We start from the raw sequence: 23,379 nt of genomic DNA on the forward strand, positions 1-23,379 counted from the left end.
GTGATATTGAAATTAATTATAGAGTAAGAATTGTATAGTCTAACCTCATCAATATCTTGTGTAAAAATTTAAATCGCTCCCTTTAACGATTACAATTAGATAGAACACGTCATTCACTGTTAAGGACTCAAGAATCTTTGAAATCTCGAGATCACAGTCTAGAAAACGATCGTATTCAACACGCTATCTCACGAAGCCTAGAATCGAACGATTCAAGAGAGCAGCGAGTTACGTCCGCTGACTAGGCATTTTACCCTGGACAACCGGACGTACCGAACTTACGTCGAACCCGGCAGCAGTAATACCGGCACTTGCCTTTTAGTTGTTAAACTGTAACAATCTAATTGTAACCTACCAACTATTAGTGTAATAAATCAGTTAAAATATCTACTGAATTTTAATCACTCCAAACCAACATTCAAAACTGGCGCTGCGAACAGGATTCATCAACGGAAATCATCTGAATTTTCGGCTTGTTTCTACAACTTGTGGTGAATCTAAACCAATCCGTAACTAAGAGGAAGTCACCTGTCTTCAGCCTGCCATTGGACCACCTGAAGATTCATTGGACAACTTCGATTTCAACTGAAACTCGTCTTTTCGTCCCCCGAGCCAACTGAGGATGAACAACGTTCTACTGTTAATCAAGTAAGTCGTTCAGTAGTTCCTTTTGCACCCTCCTTATTTCTAATTGTTTAATTTTTATCTTTACATTTACGCCTTTTTATGTCAAAAAATTTAGACGAAATTACTTTATCGGAATTAACTGATCCAGAAATCGAACAGTTAATTAATTCACTGCAAAATACTCGTATTACCAATCGTGAAATTGAAACGACTAACATAAATATGACTCTTGAAAATGCCGCAATTCCCCAAATTTCTGATAACCAATTAGAACAATTTTGTAAAGTTATTCCAATTTACGGTGATGGTGAAGCATCCCTTAGTGATTTTATTATCGCCGTAGACAAAATTGTTGAATTATTCCATGGTACCTTTGCAATGTGTTCAAATATCCAATTACATTTATTCAACCTCTATGTTTTAAATAAAATTCGCGGGCCTCCAAAGTCATTCATAACTGCAAACAAACTCGACAACTTTATTCCAAATTCATTTGATACTTGGAGGAAAATTCGTACCGAACTTCTTAGAAAATTTGGCGACCGTAGATCTGAATCTACTATAGAAAGAGAGTTAACAACTTGTGTTCAAAATTTTAACGAAAATTATTCCGATTACTATTTACGCTTAGACAAAAAATTAAATGAACTTATTGACCTTATTAATATACATAATAGTGATGCAAATGTTATTCGTATTAAAACCGAACTTTTCCAACAAAAAGCTCTACTTACTTTTAAAGTGGGGATTTCTCAACCCTATCGGGATTTATTAAAATATAGTACATGTAAGAGTTTAGAAGAATGCCTGTCGCGTTGTTCTGAATTCGAGAATGAAGAAGCGTTTAGTAGAACTCTACGAAACTCTAAATTAGAAAGGAATAAAACATACGGTATAGTTCAATCTCAGAGATTCCCCAACCATGTACCCCAAAATTATAATTTAAATCTACCCGGACCTTCAAAACCTCTTCATTCAAATTTTAATAATCCCAGACCTTTCAGAAATATTAATAAACCCATCCCTCAAAGACAGTTACCGACAAATCGACAAGTTTTCGGACCTTCACAAAACAAAAATTCTTTCCAAAATAAATCTAATTCTTTGACACCAATGTCAGTCCAAACTGCCAAATATTCTAATCCAAATTTTAGACCAACCCCGATGTCCACACAAACCATCAATGCTCCCAATAATTATTACAGACAAAATGCTTACAACATTGAAAATCACGATTTCTATTATCACGGTCATTGCTTCGAAGACGACACCTTTGACGGAAATGCACCTGATCCATGCGAATCATATAACGATTCCGGTCAAGAGACCGAACAGGTAACACTGTGTTCAGATAACGCTGATGTTGAAGAAATGATGTGTGAAAATTTTTGCAAAGTCAACATAAAATCGAATGTCACATAGACTTAAACAATATTGCCAATCTACCTAAATTACCGGTCATTACTCTTTCACTCTTTAACCTAAAAGTTTTAATAGACACCGGAGCAACCAATTCTATAATTACTCCTAAAGCTGCATCCTTATTTGCTGAAAAATATTATTTTCAAAAAACATTTACTGTACAGTCTCTTAATAATACACTTACCAATAATCAAAATTTAAAATATCCAATTTTCGAAGAATACAATATTAACTACAATTTTAAATTTCATATAATCCCTTGGCACGACAAATTTGACGCATTAATAGGATCAAATGATCTTCAAAATTTATATGCAAACATAGATTATCATACTCATACTCTAAATATTAATAATACTTTCATAAAATTTCGTTACTTTTCACCCGAAAAATCCAAAATTTCAATCAATTTACCAGACGGTGATGTTTTCGTTCCCACTGTTTGCATTAACAATCAAGAAATAATACCTTCTTCTATTCACAGACTCCAAAACGGTTTCATAACGATCCCTTTTACAAAATTTGCTCCTAAACAAATTACCGCCTATCCCTTGCATCTATTTAATCTCCAAACTAAATTTCCTATCACCAATAATAAATTAGACATTTCAAATTTACGTCTTACCCATTTAAATTCTGAAGAAAAAGCAAAAATTATTGATCTTTGTCAACGATATAAAAATATTTTTTATAACGAATCGACACCACTTTCATCTTCAGTCACAACTAAACATCATATTGCAACTAAAGATGAAAATCCAATTTATACTCGCTCGTTTAGGCATCCTCCGCTTATGCGTACCGAGATTTCCAAACAAATTAGGAAACTTTTAGATCAAAAAATAATTCGCCCTTCTACAAGTCCCTACAGTGCGCCGGTATGGATTGTTCCGAAAAAATCCGACGCCTCAGGAATGAAAAAATTTCGAATGGTAATTGATTACAGAAAATTAAATGAAAACACGATTGAAGACAAATATTCCCTCCCTAGAATAGACGAAATTTTAGATAATTTAGGTCGTTGTAGATATTTTACATGCCTTGATCTTGCCCAAGGATTTCATCAAATTAAAATGTCTGAAAGTTCAATTCCGAAAACCGCCTTTACCGTTAATCAAGGGCACTATGAATACGTTCGTATGCCTTTTGGTCTACGCAATGCTGCTGCCTCATTTCAGCGAATGATGGATGAAGTTCTTAGACCATATTTATATAATAAATGCTTCGTATACATGGATGATGTTATTATATTTTCAAAATCACTTCAAGATCATATTCACGACATAAAACTTATATTTTCTGCACTTGACAAAGCTAATCTTAAAGTACAACTGGACATATCAGAATTTCTCACAAAACGCGTTGAATTTTTAGGTCACATTGTAACAGAAAATGGTTTAGAACCGAATCCAAACAAAATAAAAGCCATCCAAAATTTTCCTATCCCAAAAACTGTTAAAGAAATCAAGTCATTTTTAGGATTCATTGGTTACTATCGAAGATTCATACCAAATTTTGCCAAATTAACCTATCCAATTAATAAGTACACAAGAAAAAATGAAAAAATAGACATAAATAACGAACAATACATATCTGCTTTTAATAAATGTAAGGAAATTTTGTCCAACTCTCCTATACTACAATATCCGGACTTTCAGGACAATTTTATATTGACAACCGACGCATCTAATATTTCTCTTGGTTCCGTACTTTCCCAAAAAGGACTTCCAATCGCCTATCATTCTCGAACACTAAATTCTGCCGAAAGAAATTATTCCACTACAGAAAAAGAGCTTCTTGCTATTGTCGATTCTGTACAACATTTTCGTCCGTATTTATTTGGCCGCCCTTTTAAAATTGAAACAGACCACAATCCTTTAATTTGGCTTTCAAAATTGAAAACACCCAACTCTCAGTTAATTAGATGGAAGATAAAGTTGGAAGAATACGACTATACTATTACTTATAAAAAAGGAAAAGATAATATTGTAGCCGACGCCCTTTCTAGAATTGAAATTAACAATAATGAAACTGATTCGATTCTCCCAAATATAGATGAAACACCTAACCCAGCCGATCCAGAAGAATTTCTTGAAGTTAGCACAGTACATTCACAGGCAGATAACATTTCTTTTGAACTACCCATAACTGATAAACCAATAAACTTTTTTAAAAATCAAATATTTATAACAACTGGGAATACAGAAAGTAATTCTCTAAAAATAAAATTCAAAGACCGCCGAGTTATCCATATTGTATTACAAGATAACGATACACTCTCCCAACAAATGGTTCGTCAACTTACCAAAGTCATTGATCCATCACAAACTTATCACCTTTTTCTGCACCAACCAAATTTGCTTCGTCCAATCATTGAAGAATCTTTAAAAAATATTTTCACAAATTCGCTTAAAATTATACTATGTACAACTTGTTTAAAAGATATTACCAAATTGGAAGATCAAGAAATTATAATATCAAATTATCATAAAAATTCGCATAATGGTATAAACGAAACATACGCACACTTATCACAAACTTATTACTGGCCAAATTTAAAGAACGAAATAACTAAATTTATCAATTCATGTCCTATATGTTTAAAAAATAAATACGAGAGAAGACCCCCTAAATACCCCTTTCAAGGTCCATTAATTTCACATAAACCATTCCAAAATTTACACATCGATATTTTCTTTTATAAAAGTAAATCTCATTTAACAATATTAGATTCCTTCACCAAATATGCACAATGTTATATTTTACAAGATCGCACTAGTTTTGAAATTTTACGAAAACTAAGGCATTTTTTCTCCCACCATAATTAGCCCGAAAAAATCACATCTGACGCAGGAACCGAACTTACTAGTCGCTTATTTAACGAATTTTTAAATTTACATAAAATTGAACATCACATTACCACTATTAGAAATTCCACCTCAAACTCTCCTATCGAAAGATTTCATAGTACTCTCATCGAAAAATTAAACATCCCTCACGAAATAAATCCACGAGAAGCGTTGGAAGATCTTGTCATCACCGCAGTAACCATTTATAACCAATCAATCCACTCTTCCACAAATTACGCTCCTTTTACACTATTATACGGCCCATATGAAAAATTAATTGAAATAGATACCGATTCTGCTATATACGAGGACTATGTTGAAAAACGGAAAAAGGAACTTTTACCATTTTTTGACCACGTATATGGTTGGACTCGAGAAAAAGCAACAAACCGTCTTGAAAAAATTAACAAAAGTAGAAACGATGTTCCTTTAGATTATTCTTCCCAAATTAATTCTGATAAACCTTTAACCGTATATTATAAAAACAAAGCCAGAAACAAAGCAACTGCACCCTTTTCTCCTCTTGTCGTTGAAAAACAACAACATAATAAATTAATTGGCAAAAATACTGAAACTGATAAAAAATATGTAAAAGTTCGTAACAAAAACACCTTGTTACAGGATTCTGCTACTAGTAGCTCTTCAAACCCAAGCCCTACACAGCAAATGTCTTCAAAGTAATGGTTACTATGAAGAAAAAATCGGACAACAAAGACAAATAAAACATTTTCATAAGATCATTACACAGTTCAACACTTCCACTATCGAAGACAGCATTTCTAATATTTTCCCTGCCAATACCAGTTCACAATTCTTAAATTTACTTCACGATCATGCTCTCCAAAATCTAAGAAATTCCTTTCAAAAATTATCAAAAAATAGAAATAAAAGAGGTTTAATCAATGCACTTGGTTCCACAATTAAATTTGTTACTGGTAACCTAGATCAATCAGATCTGGATTTAATTAACACAAAATTTGAAACATTGAAGAATGCCAACAACAACTTGAATCATCAGGTTAACAGTCTTGTTCTCCTTGCTGAAGAAACCACTGATCGATTCAACAAAATTGTTCAGACATTTAACAATATTTCTAAAAATATTTGGTCAGAATACCGACACGATTTTGATGAATTGCCAAGAATACAATTGTTAATTCAAAATTATAATCATTTACAAAATTTTATTGAAATGCTTTTTCGTACTATTTCATTTTCACGATTGGGATACAGTAACGTAGAAATTTTTGAACTCGATGAAATTATTTCAATAGAATCGTCATTGAAGTCACTATACTCAAAAGAACAACTTCCAGTTTCTGAACGACACCCTTACGAAATTATTGAAAATTCAAAGACTACTGTAATTATTTCGGATCAGACAATCTCAATAATTCTAAAAGTTCCTATTCTCACAAAAGAAAGTTACACATTATCCCAAATTTTATCCTTTCCTTCTACTGACGACATTATGATTATTCCACCGACAAAATACTATTCTAACGACAAATGGTTTAAGAATTGCTACCAAGGGACTAAAGAATTTATTTGCACCGAAGAAATCTTTTCCAAATGTTCACTCGTCAAACCAGAAGACTGTCTAACAGTATACATCAAACACCCAATCAGGTATCAGCTGCAAACTAATGAAGTCTTAGTATACAAAGCTACGTCTCTTAATGAAGCTTGCACTGGAGATAAAATCATCCCCGTGTGTAATGCCTTCATAGTAACTAGCCCCTGTGATGTCCTGATTGATGACGAAAAATTCTCTATTAACAACACAAATATATTGACGAGGATACCGTTGATTCGTCCAGTTCCGTTGAGTGCTCGAAGAATAGCCGATCTGAATGAGATCCACATCCCTGCAGAATTTGAACTCAAACCGTTAGAAGACATCCACTTACAAAAAGAAGTTCATTACACTTTTTGGGCCATCCTAATAATAATTATATTTCTAATAGTAATTGTTACAGTCATACTAATTAAGAAAAGAAGCCGCATCAACCATCTCCTTTTTAAGCAGAGGCCTACTCTTAAGGCTCTGGAATCTGCGCTTAAGTCTGAGAAGGGAGGAATTACGTCCGCTGACTAGGCATTTTACCCTGGACAACCGGACGTACCGAACTTACGTCGAACCCGGCAGCAGTAATACCGGCACTTGCCTTTTAGTTGTTAAACTGTAACAATCTAATTGTAACCTACCAACTATTAGTGTAATAAATCAGTTAAAATATCTACTGAATTTTAATCACTCCAAACCAACATTCAAAACTAGCGATTGGAAAAGTACGCTTAAATTCCATTCAACTGTCACTGAGCAGCAATTATTTAATCAATACTTAGTTGACGTATATGCTAAAATAGAAACAGAACGGCTTATTTTTATACCGGACGAAGTCGCGGGTACAGCTGGTTTAAAATAAACATATTATGAACTGAATTATTGAATTACAAACAATAAAATACAACTACGATTTGAGTTAGTAATGTAATATAAGAAATAACTTACCTAAAACAAAAATTCCAATACATTTTAATTCGTTGGCTCTATTCCATCCTTCAGGAATTTTCGGATAGAAAACAAACGCGCAATATTTAAAATACTGCACTGCGATTGGTCAAAAAATACATCAGCAGATCTAGTTAAATAACCATTACCAACTGTCATACCAATATTATAAACAACATATCATTTTTAAAAAACGAGTGTAACTTCTGGGACATTCGGCTGTTTCTATTTGATCCTTTTCACTTGACCCGCATGACTTTTAAGTAACAAATTGCTAAGAATGTTTTATATTTGTTTCTTACCCATTCCCATCGTAGGGAACACGTGATTTTCATTTTTTTTTGTTTAGAAGTTATGACAACATTATAACAATATGACTTTTAGTCATTAGTAGATTTCATTAATATTGGTTTCAGTTTTCTATTTCATATAGAAATGAATTTGATATATAAGATATATATTTTATTGGTTATAAAAGTTCTATTTGTATTTTGTCTGACAGATATTTCATATCCCAATTTTCTATTTGTTGAATTAACAAAAAAATATTGTGATATTGGTGCAATTTTCTCAGGTATATTTATTAGTTCGATAATATTAACTCTATTTTTGGTAAGTATAAATGAATACAAATGAGGTTTTAAATTAATTCAAAATATTTTAGCTGCGTAATATGAGTACGTCAGTGATGCCATATATTTTTTTAATATCCTTTAGTTTGGCCCTACTGTTGAAAGACAACAAACACTTTTATGTGATACAGAAAAGGCTTATATCTAACAACCCCTATTTTTTATTATTTATTTATTTACCAACTATTTATTTTAAAAGGATTTTGTATATGCCACTTCAAGGAGTGAAAGTATGTTTTGTGCACTCTTTCATTCTCACAGCAACTAGTAAGTATGTAGTTAATTAAAATATTTCTGATTGTCAAACTTAAACACTACTTGAACTTGAATCCTTTAGTTTAAAAAAATGCAGTTTTTTAATTTAATTTAATAGTTTCTTTGCCAAATCTTCAAAATACTAAAATTCTTTTGATTTTAATCTCTAGCATACCAGTACAGGATTACTGTTGAAATATTTTATTTCTTTTTTCTTATTCACAATTGTTTTATTTTTGCCAATCACTTTCATTTATCTGGCACCAAGTTGTTTAACATTTTGTCATACTGTCATACTCACTGTTAAATATTCATGTACTATCGGTTACAGAATTGCATTACCACCTCAAGGTTCATTTTCGCTTGCAGTGTTCGTCGTTGCTCACGACCGATATTTGTGGAGGGGATCATTCTGCTTGGTGTGCTCGGCGCGACGCGAGACGGTCAAATCGTATTCGTGGTGGGGGAAGTGAGTAGTGTGCCAAGCGATACTGAATTGAAAGTGGTAATGCAATTCTGTAAGCGATAGTACCTTTTACCTTTCATGATCAAAGCATTTATTTATTTGTGTTATCATGGACGTGTGGTTCCAAATTTTTTTCATCCTCTTGTAAAATAACATTGGCAAAGTTGCAATGGCATCCATTTTTATTTTCAAAATGGCATATTTTATTTGAAATTATGTTTGTCATTCAAAATTTTAGTTTAAATTCAAAACTCGCAGAACTTCAACCTCTTCTTTTTCTTTTACTTAACAAGAAAAATTAAATAAAATTTATGTCTTGTAATACAAACAATATCCAATAACAAAATCCCGTCAGCGTAACATTTTTATTATGGAGTTATTATTGTGCACTCTTCTATAATCAAATTATTCTAAGGTTTGTATAGATAACAAGAAAGAGGAGTAGGAAATTGTGCTCTTCGGTATTGGTTTTCCTCGAGTATCATATTTGTTTGGTTAGATGGCTGTGTAAAGCTAAATGATTAGATACAGGGTTTAAAAGACTCGTATATCTTTCATAAAAGTATTGAGAAGTTTAGTTATTAATGTGGCGGAATTATTAATAAAAAACTTCAATACTCTCTTTCAAAGTTATTTTGCTGAATTGTTTTTCCTAAATAAATGTTTCAAAAGGGAGGAGACCCCTTGATTTTGACTGATGATGGTTAGAAAGTTTATGTAGATACCGATCGGTGTATGTAGGTTTTCGATATACGGAATGGTCTAAATGCTCACCCAGATTAGGTGTTTATAAACTGATCTAGTTTTTCTTGTCCATGTTTTCATAACACGAAAGTAGCATCCACGCAACGATACCAAACAGAAGGTTTGTGTTTGGAAGCCTCAATCGTTTTTTGTTCAAACTTTCCGACAAAGAAATTGGCGATCACAGAACTAAGAGGTTTGTCCATTGCTTCAGTAAGATACTTATGGAAAAGGTCCACTATATCTGGAGGGAATATTTCTGATATCACGTTGACTGGAACTTTAGTGAAAAGTGACACAACGTCGAAACTAAACACTCCCTTCTTGGTGTTGCAATTTCTTTGTCACTGAGTATGTATATATACACACCTCTAATATAACGAATTTAGTTACTCCTCTGTGGCGTTGTGAGTTATAAAAAATTGAACACATTTCTTAAATGTATAGATAGAACCATGTTACACAATTTTATTATTATGTTATGGTTTTTATTATTTTGTCATTTTAGATGTTTTTTTTTGATGGAGTCGCAATTTTCATTTGGTGGACTTTACAGGAATTTCCTAATTTTACTTTGGAATCTGGTAAGTCCTAATCTATAAGCTTAATTTAATTAAAAATATACATTTACATATACATTGATAAGGATGTCCTAGAGAGAAAGATTGATATGAAAGACAGTAGGGAATAACTGTTGTATGGGTTTTCTTTAAATATTCGTTTTTTCTAATTGAAAAAACTCAAAAAAATCAAATAGTGTAAAACTGTTTTATGTATTAACATATTTAACATATTTGTTTTCAAAATTGTATGTGAATCTTTGGACAATTTTTTTTTTCTGATAATATATACAACAATTGTAAAGTGCCACAATTGCTGCTTTTTTTTACTGGGGGACGTAAAGTCGTTCCTTAGTTATCCGCGGTGTACTTGCCTCAAAGACACATATATTTTCGTATGTGTATTGTAATTTAATATGAAGTATTTATTTTAATTTATTTAATTAATTCAATGCAACAAATTAAATGGTTTATTAGTAAATACTTTAATACATGGTATTTAAATTTGCCAGAAAATTAAATAATCGTAAACGAATAAAAGTTAAATTAGTTAATTTTTTCATCAAAGTTCAAAGAATTACGATAAAAAAGTTTAATTTTTAACATTTTCGGACACCATACCACAATAGTTAATTATTTAATATAAATAATTTGTTGTTGATTTCGCACTCAGATTCTGGTCGCAACTTTTTGGTAAAAAAACAATTGGATACCTGTGTTCCTTTTTCATGGTTGCTCAAATCTCTCTCCAGGATTATTTTGATGGAAACAATTATTGTACAAGAAAGCGCAGCATCTTTGTTTGGCTAAATTCACATGCTGTTTAAACACCCAAATCTAACAAGCGATGAAACGAGATTGTTCGAACATAAAAATTTTGTTTAAGTCTATATGTAGATTTGGATATTTCTCCTATAACTCCTAACCTAGATGCACAGATTTGATAAATAGTTTTATTATTATTCTGCACACAACTTACACTTTTATGCATTACTTTTTAATTTATTTATAATTCATAAAACATTCTTTATATTTTAGCAAGTATTCTAACTTTAATTTTGGTGAAAAATCCAGTCAATATTATAGTCGAAGTAAATGTGGGAGCTCAACGAGGAATGTTAACAAACACATTAGAATTCGAAGTACTCATAAGTACTAAAAAAGGGTTTGCCACTCTACAGATATTGAAGTACGCAAATCAGACATGGGAAGAAATCCTACTTGACCTTTTTAAGGATGTTTGTTTTTGTAAGTTATAGCTATTCATATTATACCAGTTTGTGTCCAAATTCGTATACCTTCTGGACGTTGCAATATTATTTGTATATATATATTTAGACGGTATGTATATTCAAATACTCAGTATATCCAACAGATAGGATCCAATTCAAAATTTAATAGAGTTGGGTTCCTTTTTTGTACGTTTTAGTGTGGCATTCAGGAATCCCTAACTGTATTTATGGAAGAATCATTTTAGATCTTTCATATTATATAACCCGACTTAAAGTATATGTTGGCATCTTGATTTTATTTCTATATATAATATTTGATAGAGGTGTGATTAAAAAAATAGTCCTAAAATCGATTGTTACTTGAAGACGCTTAAATTAAATGTAATAAGAAATTAAGTGTATTATAAAAATTACATTAAATTAAAATTTTGAAGAAATTGTCATTTTATAGTAGTTTTCAATTGAAAATTCACAAGCTGTCGAGATTTGAAAAGTATCATAATTAGCAATTTTTGGTTTTGCTATTATACAAAATGATGATGATTTGGTTTAATAATTAATTTAACGGGTATAAATGTGTTAACTTATCTATAGAAATAGTAGTTCATTGGCATTTTGTTAAATTTATTAAAGTTTCGTTCTAATATTGAACAGATTTGTTCATACAGTGTAATGCTAATTGGTACTTTACAAATGGGATTTCCGATTGCAATGTGAATTGTATTATTATCATCTTCTATTTGCTGTTCATTCACAGAAAGTCCGTGGACAATTAAATAGACGTAAGTTAGTCCAACACATGGATTTTCATTAAAATGTTGCGTGTATTAAAAAATAGTATTCTATTTTTTCCAAGAATATTCAGATTAGGTGTATCTGTATTAGGATTTAGTTTATCTGCAAATAATGTCATAATCGAATTTTCTTATTCGTCCCGAGTCCCACCACACCACTTTTAAATTTGGTCCTTTCAAGCTAAATAAATGACGATTGTAAAAGTTTATGATATGTTACTGTTATTGCTAGTTATCTTTATTCATATAAATACCGGTGAAAGGAATGTGTACTCATACTATTCATAAATTTAAATTCTACTACAACAATGCTGTAGTTTATTTTATGTTCGTTTAGTGTCATAATTGGATACACAATTTTATATAATTAACAGTTGAATAAATTAATTGTCTTGTTATTTTCGTAAATATTTTTATAAATTTCCGATAATAGACGAGTAATCCCTAAAAATTCATTTAATTATTTAGTAGTTTTTTAACAGTTATTGCAGTTATGGGATTTAATTTAATTAGTATGTAGAGTATATCATATTACTTATCTATACGAAACGGATCATTTTGTATTCCTCTTAAAATATTGTTGTTATTGTTCTGATGTAAGAGTTCATAACATTGAAAAATAGAGGAAGTATTTTAAGACCAAATGGCATTGTTACGAATTTATAATGACTTTTTTCTAGGAAGACAGCGATTTTTTATGTATCTACCAAGAGTATGCATATTTTCACCTTTTTGAGTTGTACACTTAAACGTATATTTTATGAAAGTATGAAAAGATCATTTATTCAAAATAATTTCCATTGATAACAATACAACTTCCCTATTTTTCCAACAATTTGTGAATCTTTGCCTCTTTCGAGGCAAACAAATCAGTCATCGAGCCATTTTACACATATTCGTAGTCGGCGAAGCGTCGCTCAGCCAACGCGTGTCCCATCGAAAAAAATAAATGATAATCAGATGTAGTCAAGTCTTGTGAATAGGCCGCATGAGAAAGAATTGCAACGGTGCGTTGTTATGCAGCAAAATGACTTTGTGCTGCCTTTTTTGACAGTCTGGTTTTTTTTGACGCATAATAGATAATATCCTGGTTTCTCCAATTACAGAGACTGGAGATACCCATGATCCTCTACGCTTAGAATTCTCAAAATAGATTCACTTTTCGTCTCCAGTATCAATCCAAGGAAGAAATCACTCTCTTTTGTACTAGGGGAGCAGCATCTCACAAATGGTCTTTCGGTTCTTCTGCTGCATTTCCAATTCCAGTTCATGTGGAACTAATTTTCCAATATTTTGAATCTTTCCCATAGCTTTGAAAGGTCCGGAAATGGTTTCTTGAGTCACATTTAGATGATCCGCGAGTTGTTGCGTTGGTCGGCCAACCACGTTCTTCGTTTCTAATATCAAAATCACCACTTTTGAATTTTCTACTTCTTACACTATGTTTGACTAAGAGCCTGGTCGCCGTAAGCTTCCCCAAGCATTCGATGCGATTCAGCAGCAGTTTTCTTCAAATGGTAACAAAAAACCAATGCTGACTGCATATCGCTATTTTTAAGCACAAAATTCGACATGATTAACTTTGTAAAAAGACATGTTGCGGGTATGTAATTTGAATTCTTTCAAGTTCTAAATATTCCACAGACATAACAAAAACAAAGAAACTCAATTCACAGCTTAATTGAGTTTTCCTAGCGCTTCTTTCTTTTTAGGTATCACCCAGATAGGGGATGAACAGGGAGATTCTAATGGTTTGATGGTCCCTTGTTTTAGAATATTCTTAAATTGGGTTTGTACTTTATGTTTGTGAATATAAGGTTTTCTTATATATAGGTTTCTTTTTTTATTCTATTCTTTACTGAATAACTGTTGTTTGAATCAAATGTAAATGAAATATTTTAAAAATATATATAATTTGGGTTTTAGGTAATTATTATTAACGAATTATTTAATATCGAAATTATTTAATATTTTCATCAAAATTGGGTGGTTTTGTATCAGTGTTAAGGAATTCTAAATTATTTTTTATCTATTATGTTTATTTTAGCATATTAGCATCATGCGCCCTACTATTGCAATTTCGGAGTACAAAAGATTTCGTAGACCTTGTGTGATGGTAAACTGACACTTCAGTCGACTGTTTGTTAAGAAGACCAAAAGAATATTCTGTAAATGGGTTAATTTCTGAGATAAACTCTACATTGGTAGGTATAAAACAATAACCCTCTAGACCCTCTAAACTAGACATGTTTGCATAGCTTGTTGTAAACAAACATTTTTCTTGTATTTTTACTTCTATTGGATGCACAGGGAAATGTTTATCTAGGTATTGATCAAGTTTCTATATATTTTAAAAATAGTGTTATAACATTACCTAACAAAGATTCTTTTTAAAAAATATTAAATTTAATTTTGTAAGTAAGGAGCAAAGTATCGATCGCACTTACGAATTGGAATACAAACAGACAATTCGCATATATTACATATATACATATACATACATTGCGACGTTTCTATGTGTGAATGTATATAATATTCTTATTTATTTTCTCTAGCTCTTATAGCCGGCTATTTGTTGGCGAAATTTATAATAATTATATACAAAATTTCCAACCGTGAATTAATTTGTGTCATGATGACAAACTGTGCCATGCCTTTAATTATACAATATGTTAACGAAATAGCATACTTAAATGGAACAATTGTGTTTTTGGTCATAGGATTTTTACTAAACAGACAAAGAAGAACTTTCTCCAGCGAGTTGACCGAAGCACACGATTATTTATTTTGCATGATAGATTTCATATGTTGTGTATACATAATAATGGTGATTGGAGTGACGTTGCCAATGTATTACAGAATAACTCATTACTCACTGCACCCAATTACTCTCAAGAACGTCTTATTGTCCTTCCTCGTTTACCCGCTTTTGACTATCAGCCGATATGTCAGTGTATTTTTTTGCTGGCCGCTTCTATATTTTTTAGGTAGGTACATAATAAACTCATTAATAGTTATTATGTAAATATGTTTGAAAACAGACTATAAATATACATGGAGACCTACTTCAAATGGCACTTTTGCTAATTGTTTCTGATGTAAGAGTAGAATATTTTCGTAACTGCGATATTGTACTTATAACATATAGTATGCAATACGTATTATCAAACATTATAAATTCTTCATTGATCCCTTATGTTGTTATACTTCTAAAAGACAAGACAATGGAAGGAATAAATAAATTAAATATGCATAACTGTGGAAAGCATATTATGGAAATAAACAAATGCAAAATTGATATTGCAAAAAGAAAACAGTAAATATAAATTTATGTACATTGGCTAATTTGAGATGGAAAGTCGTCCAACATTTTATTTTATTTTAATCAATAATGATTCAAAAGATAGAGAATAAGATGCTTGCTATAACATATTTTTTAGTCAAAAGTAATATTTAGTTAAACAATAAAAAAATATTTTTATATTACTGATGAATATTTGTTTTGGGCTGACAAAAAGTGGAGCAAATAATTTGTAATTAGTATTTCAATTAATTCTACACTAATATATTGTAAAATTCCCATTACTATGAATAACTCCCAAACACTTTTTTTTCATGGAAAGCAATATTTGGTCAATAATATTTGGATCCATATTTTGCTAGGCATTCTTTTTTTATGAATACAATTAATTTTCATCTGTCACTTTCACCTACAATTTTGGAATCAAGAAAGAAAAATATACCACCTATTATTCAACTGAAAAAATGTTAAGTTGTAATTAACTAATCAATATCAATTATTGTACTTTTATGTTATTTTTTAAAAATATTTTAAAATATAAGAATATAAACAAAACGACTAATACAATTTAGAATACACATTAAGTTAATTAATTTTTGAAAATCAATAATTACAACGATTGAGTGCTTTTACTCAAAATACACTCGTCTAGGCCGTGGATGATTTGATGTCTTTAACATTTTGTTCTATGGATCGCTTTATCAGAAAAAATAAATATATTTTAAAATTTTATTTCTCATATTTTTATAATAACGGCCTTAATATTTGTTTTAATTTTTGACTACAAACTAAATTATAGCATATTCCTGTTGGATGATAGTTTCATTATCTATTGTTCAATAGAATAGAGTTTCCATTTTAAATGAGTCTCAGTTTATGTAGGATTAAATCAATTTATAACTTTAGGAATCCTGGTCCTGTAAATTGGGAAGTAGTAGAAAAATGGACAGAATTTAATAGCTCACCCAAAAAAAAAGATGCTGTGAATGACGATGAAGGTAACACGGCAAAGCCTAAGTCCACGTACAGTTATGAACTTCTACTGAGGTACGGTATTATTTTTAATGAAATCTATGACTATTAAATTTTAAACAAAAAATTATTAATTATATAAATATATTGAATATTCATCACCAGACTTAAATCAAGACGACGAAGCATTTTGGCATTCAAACTATTTTTATATATTAACTAACGCCATCGGCCTAATAATTACACTATTGTACGTCATTTGTTTATTATTATATCGTAATACCGTGGTATTTAACGTTGATTAACGTAGATTAACGTTTTCGAGAGAGTGCTTTCATGTAACATACATCACTACGTTTTCATAAAGACAAGATGTTAATTTAATAGTTCCTCATCTGATGAGTTGAAGTATGAACTAGAAGACTGTTTTATTATCATTACGCTATTGTAAAAACGAAGGTGAAATAGAGTGTAAAAAAGGAGTCAAGGTATCTTTTCGTTATTCAATGAAGGAATTAGATAGAAGAGTATTTAGAGAGAAGACTGGATAGTAAAAATAATTTACGAACCATACGCTTGCATACATACATTCAGTACACGACAGAGCTACTCCCTGAGGTGGAAACGTTTTAAGAGAAACAAATGGCAGCGCTACAAACATGGCAGCGCTACATAACGAAATGACTCAGTACTGATTGACGGCAACATTTGATGCCATTATGGCTACTTGGATCATGCTCTAAAAATATTTAACAATATTTTATATAAAATATATTAACGCAATCAATTTAGAACAAAGATTGTTAAGGAATATTGTATTTCTCTTTAACAGGATAAGATGTATTGAGAGACCAAAGAATTTTAGTGAAGTGAAAAAGATGATACTGAAAGAATGTATAAAGTTACATTGGTGCAATCTAAATTTTATTGTAAACTTAAGGTGTCTACTGACTTTTACAGCTACAAAATGAGATATAACAAAATTAGACAGAAAAAAAAGAAAATTGATTCGTATATAACAGAGGGGACCAACCTGTGACTCGTGAGCCACCTTTCATTCCAGAATTATCAAGAGAAGTAAAATAAATGAGTTTAATTTTTAATATTTAAATTCAATACATATATTTTGTACTTTTATTTATGTTTTGAAGAAATATAATTTCTGCCAATTTTTTAATGCATATCTTTTAAATATGTGTTTAATTGCGGCTCGCGAAACATTTCAAATTTTGAAAAATGACTCAGACCATCAAGAAGCTTGGCCACCCCTGGTGTATAATATAAACAATTTAAGTTTTAAAATAAAATAAATTTTTATTTTGTATAAATTCAGTATTTTTCTCTGTGATGTAATAATCGTAATTATTAATTATGATTCGTTGTATAATAAGAATTAAATGTGATTTCGTCATAATTTTAGATATTCAAGATTACGAGTTCTAAATGCTCTGGAAATGTCATACCGTCAACAATACGAAACAGGATTGTGTACTCCGCCAGTTTTTATTACACTACAGAATTTCGTTAACAATACAAGAAACATGTCAAAATCTCAAATGATAAAAGTCGAAAGTATCCTTAATCTTTTTGAAAAAAAGGTAAAATTATGATAGAAAACACAAATAGAGGTTTTCGAGGGTTTTCTTTTCATTTTTTTATTATAGAATAGAGATGATAATTAACTGAATAAATAACATAAAGGAGTTAACATCATTAAAAGTAAATGCATATACAGTATTGGCAGAAAGTAGAGCATCTTTTTTAAAATTCAAATAATTTTTGTCCTGGTTATTATATTAAAAATTAACTTCCCTTTATATATTTTTACAATTACGTAGTTAAACGATAAAAAAATAAATAGTTTAATTTTACTGATGATTATTTGTTATGGGGTGGCAAAAAGTAGAATAACTTATGCTATTATTTAAGTTTTATTACTACAAAAAATTTGGAATTAGTAAACTAATTAAATCTACACTAATATATAATACACTAAATATAAATTCCAAAAACTTTCAAGCACATTTTTTTCATGGAAAGCAACGTATGGTCAATAATATTTGAATCCATATTTTGCCAGGGCTCCTGCAAAACCGCCAATAAATCTTGCTGATTACTATTCTCTTTGTGTCTTATTTTTTCGTTCACTATCTCCCATAACAAATTCAACTCTGACTCGCATGTTCTTCTCTGATAGTAGTGTTGGTATTCTCGCATGAAGACCCCCTTTTAGTATCTATCTCTTACGGTTCTTAGAGAAACATTAATTCCAAGTTGTGGCTGGAAGACAGGAAAGAATTTATTTTTAAGAAGGATGAAATTTGTTTATCCTGAAATGTATTTTTTTTCTTGGCCTTCCAGTTTTATTTTTTCCTTCCACATCATGTAAAAAATTGTTGTAAAGCACGAATTAAAATCAAGTGATATTGACTTTTCTCCCATTGGAATGAAAGAACGATACGATCCATGATTTTAATTCGGAAACTAATTTATTTCCACGAGGCATTACATTAACTCAGTTTTCTTTGGTGTATACTGTAAAATTAAACATTATTGTGGATTTTGTAGAGATTAGTGCTCTAATTTTTGTCAACCGAATATTTAGTTTTTTGATTCGATATGTTTGTGTACAGTGTGTTCATACTTGGTATAAATTATATTAGAATGCATATACAGGGCGGTAGCAAGTTATATATTTTCAAAGTTGCTCTCCTTTTTGCCAGTACTGTATATATACAGAACTGGAAAATTATTAATTACATATAGGGTAATAATAAGAGAGAAATAAACAAAGCAATGTAATTAATAATCTTCCAGTACTATATATTTGATTTAATTTAATGTTTTTAGCATATTATCAGAAGATTGTTATTACATCTATTCGATTTACTTGATATAGATAGAAAATTACGTAAGCCAAGAAATCTTTGGGGAGCTTTTCTTTACACAGTCAAGAGATCATGTACATTTAAATTTATTTGCATGGTTGTGGACATTTATTTATTTCTTTATCTTATATTTAGAGACTCTCATTTTTTTTGAGATTTTACTAACATCAATTATTCTTGGAACGATTGATATTTTCTTAAGTTTTACGGCTTCAAGTAGACACGGGTATATGGATGCGATAAAAAGGAACCTTATGTGAGAATTTAATAGTACATAATCTGTAAATAGGTCTGACTATAATACAATATTCAGGTCATTTACACTGTATAACATTATTGTTTGGATCATATCTATATTAAAACTGACATTGTATATATGCAACAATAGAATTCTTTCTACTTTTCTTAGAATATTGTTATTAATAATTATAATTATTGACTTTGTGGAAATACCTGTAGAATTGTGTTCGCAAGTTTTCCTAAATTTGAAGATTTTGTACGATATAAAATACATGACAACTTAATGTACTATCGCGTTCATAAGTGGTCTGCCACTTCAACGACGTCAGGCCGTAAACGGTCACATTCTGTATTACCGTGCACTACCGTCTCGGCAGTGCCGACTCCCCGCCACATCGTAAGATGCGATTCCTAATTGTGTTGTCAATTCAATGTGAATCTTTATAGTACAAGCATCATGATCACGAATAAAATGAATTTAAACGAGGAAAAACGTCTAAGAATAATTTTTTTAAATGAACAGGGAAAAAATATTTCTGAAATAGCTAGAGAGCTAAATATTTCGGTAAGAACTAAAATTGGGAGAATATGTTTATAAGTAATTTTATAATTTTTTTGCTGTCTCCAAGGTTGTATATCTTTGTTGATATCAAAGTTTGGGGTCGTTTTTTTTTTTTGTTTTTCGGTTTGGTACAGTATATGTAGCGGAGGAAGAGAGCCTCTACATATAGTTCAGGGATAAACTGCATGATATTTTTAAAAAAGATCTCGAGTTTAGTGAATTTTATATGTAGCGGAGGAAGAGAATCTCTATATATAATTTAATGTTTTAGGTTTTTCATTATAATATAACATTTGTTATCAAGTATTTTAATTTTAAAAATTTATATTGCAAATGAATGTTCCATACAATAAAATAAATACAATTTTGTGATTATAAAATGAATTGTGAACTGGGAAACATTATGGCCGTTCTGCAAACCGACTTTCTGGGGTCTGAGATAGTTTAGATTTAGGAACGAGTGCTCGTTTTAGTTTAACTACGTATTGGTTTTCGAATCGAAACGCGACATGAATTTTGTGAATTATATATCATATATTAATTTCAAATTATGTATCAACAACAATGTTGTGGATTCGTAGTTAGTTTCTTATATTCAATTTTAATAATGCGATATAAAAAAGACAAAAAGAAACACTTGTTTACTTCGCGTCTAATATATACAGCAGTAACGTTCCGAATACAAAATGCACATATAGACATAAATATTATAATTATAATAAAAATTAAGTAGTATATAATTTAGTAATTCCATTTATTTATTTATTTTTTCAAATATCTATATATTTGTATAATATTACGTACAGAATCTCAAACAATTTAAATAAACGTTTTCTTGAAGAACACTCTGATGAGCCACTGGTAGATAAATTTGGCCACCGAGATCCCCTCAACTCCTTTGGACTACATTTTGTTTGGACATTTAAAGAATACCATTTATAGAAACAGATTACAAATCATGGATGAGTTATAAGATACAATAACAAATAATGTTCAAATAAACGAAAAACAAGAGTGAGGATCTTTTTGAACAAACCAGTGTCATTCTTGAATTCATGTATCCGAATTCTGTTATTTAGTTAGTTATATTGTTAATAACTATTGTTATTTTATTCTTTTAATTTTAATCTACATAAAAAAATTAAGAACAAAATTGTCCATAAAATAAAGTTTTTAAAATATAACTGTGTGTATTATTTCATAACATTTGAAATGTTTTAATATGCACTATTTTACATATCGTAAATACTTGGTTTTGTTATGAAAATAGTTAATTTTTATTTCTTGTATGTAATCTTTTAAATATTAAACATTAGCTCAAATACTAATTTAAATCATTTTTAAAAATATTTACTTAGTAAAAAATCAAAATTTTATTAATTAAGATTAATTTAATATTTGTTATTTAAATAATCGTTTTAAATATTGTAGTTATCATTACAATTTCAACAAAACACAACAAATATTTTCTGAATAACTAATGTTTACAAAATTAGTTCATAATTTGCCGTGATCCAATCCTTACAACCCTGTTTATAGTGTAGCATGTTGTTTTGTAAAATCGATACCCCTTTTACCGTGTCAAAACTTATACAGATTCAGTTTTTAATTTTTACGCGGACCGAAATAATAGACTGTAACAGAATGTGACGGTCGAGGTCAAGCGCTTCGGAAAGTGGCAGACCACTTATGAACGCGATAGTACAGTCACTTTAACTTTCTTTAAATATTATATTATATTGAAAACTGAAATATGTATCTCAAAAACAGCGGTGATAACTAAAAATGATGTTTCTAAATCCTGCAAATAATAAATAAAAATAATAGTTTTAAAAAATATTCAGTTGTGAATTCAGTTGTCATTTTTGAAATTTAAATTTGAGGAACAGTATCTCTCCAGGAGAAAAAAAATATATTTAGATTTTTTTCTTTAACCTATTTTAGACACACCTCATATAATATATTAGGAGAATGTTAAATAAATAATTAATCTTATAATATTATTATTTTTTATACGCTTATTAAATACATAAAAATAATAAATTATATTCACAACCACATAAGCAAATGTTGATCAATGGTAAATACTGGTAGACAGGATTGTAATTTTAGTTAAGACAAGCAGATACACCTTATGAACAACACTACACTTCGGATCAAAACAAACTAATGCAGTACACACTGCAGTACTACTGTGACAACTTAATATTGCCGCCTAATAGTAAACATGAACAGTAAATATCAGTACATTAAAAAGGCTCCTTTTGAGATAGGAACAACATTTTTACATGGTTTTGATGGATTTAAGTGTTTTCCAGATGGAAAAAAAGGTACATTTTGAAAATAATTATAACTAACCTTGTAGATGATGCTGATATTGAAAAATTGAAAAATAATATTAATGCTTTTCAACAGTAAGTGGACAAACATAACACTGCATTTAATTTAGATTTTATCGAGGAGAATAAATATTTTATTGTACATTATAAATTTTTAATCAATGATGTAGATTTATCAAAAAAGTAGACTGACTGCAGAACTGACATAAAAAATAGTACTCAGTATTACTTAAATGTAATGGGACTAGCACTTCATCAAAAGTTGATCAAGAAACTTCAAGACACTACTAATAATATAGACGATTGTCTATTGAGATTTCAAAGAAAAAGAATATTCTATAATCAGACCTAGAATTGTAAATTTTGAACCCAGCTTGCAGTTTAAAGATTTAAGAGTGAATTATTATGGTGAATTAATTTAAACCGTAAATTATCAATTAACTAAATAAGTTATTTTAGGAAAGCTGGTGTCTGTACGTGGTACTGTCATAAAATCAGACAACATTAAAATAATCTGTAGTTACATGAGCTTTCTATCCTTAACATGTTCTAGTCTTCAGACAGTTCAACAAACAGATGGCAACTACACAACTATCCAGCAAATGTATAACAACAAAATGCAGAGCACAATCAAATTTTATATTCCGACACTCATCAGTATATACAAAAACAATCAGCTACCTATCCATAAGGATACAAGAACTGATTGGGACTGAACAGGTAGTTTATTTGTTCAAAATATATAATAATTTAAATAACTTTATTTTACTTAAGGCAGAAAATGGACGAGTACCAAGAATATTGTGTGATTGTGTTTTAATGAAAAATTTAGTCAAAACATACATACCAGGAGATGATATAACTATAACTAGCATAATAAAAGTGGAAAACCCTGAACAGATTGGAAAATTAAAGCAACAATCACTTTTCTTGTTGTACCTACATGCTATTTCTGTAGTCAATAACAAAAATCAAAGTTGA

General features: G+C 30.1%; 1 pseudogene; it reads left to right on the forward strand.

The window, feature by feature from the left end:
* The first annotated feature begins 1,837 nt into the window (after positions 1-1,837).
* LOC126265970 (DNA helicase MCM8-like) lies at positions 1,838-23,379 on the forward strand (annotated as a pseudogene).

This window comes from Aethina tumida, chromosome 6 (assembly GCF_024364675.1).
Source record: "Aethina tumida isolate Nest 87 chromosome 6, icAetTumi1.1, whole genome shotgun sequence".
NCBI classification, from domain to species: Eukaryota; Metazoa; Arthropoda; class Insecta; order Coleoptera; family Nitidulidae; genus Aethina; species Aethina tumida.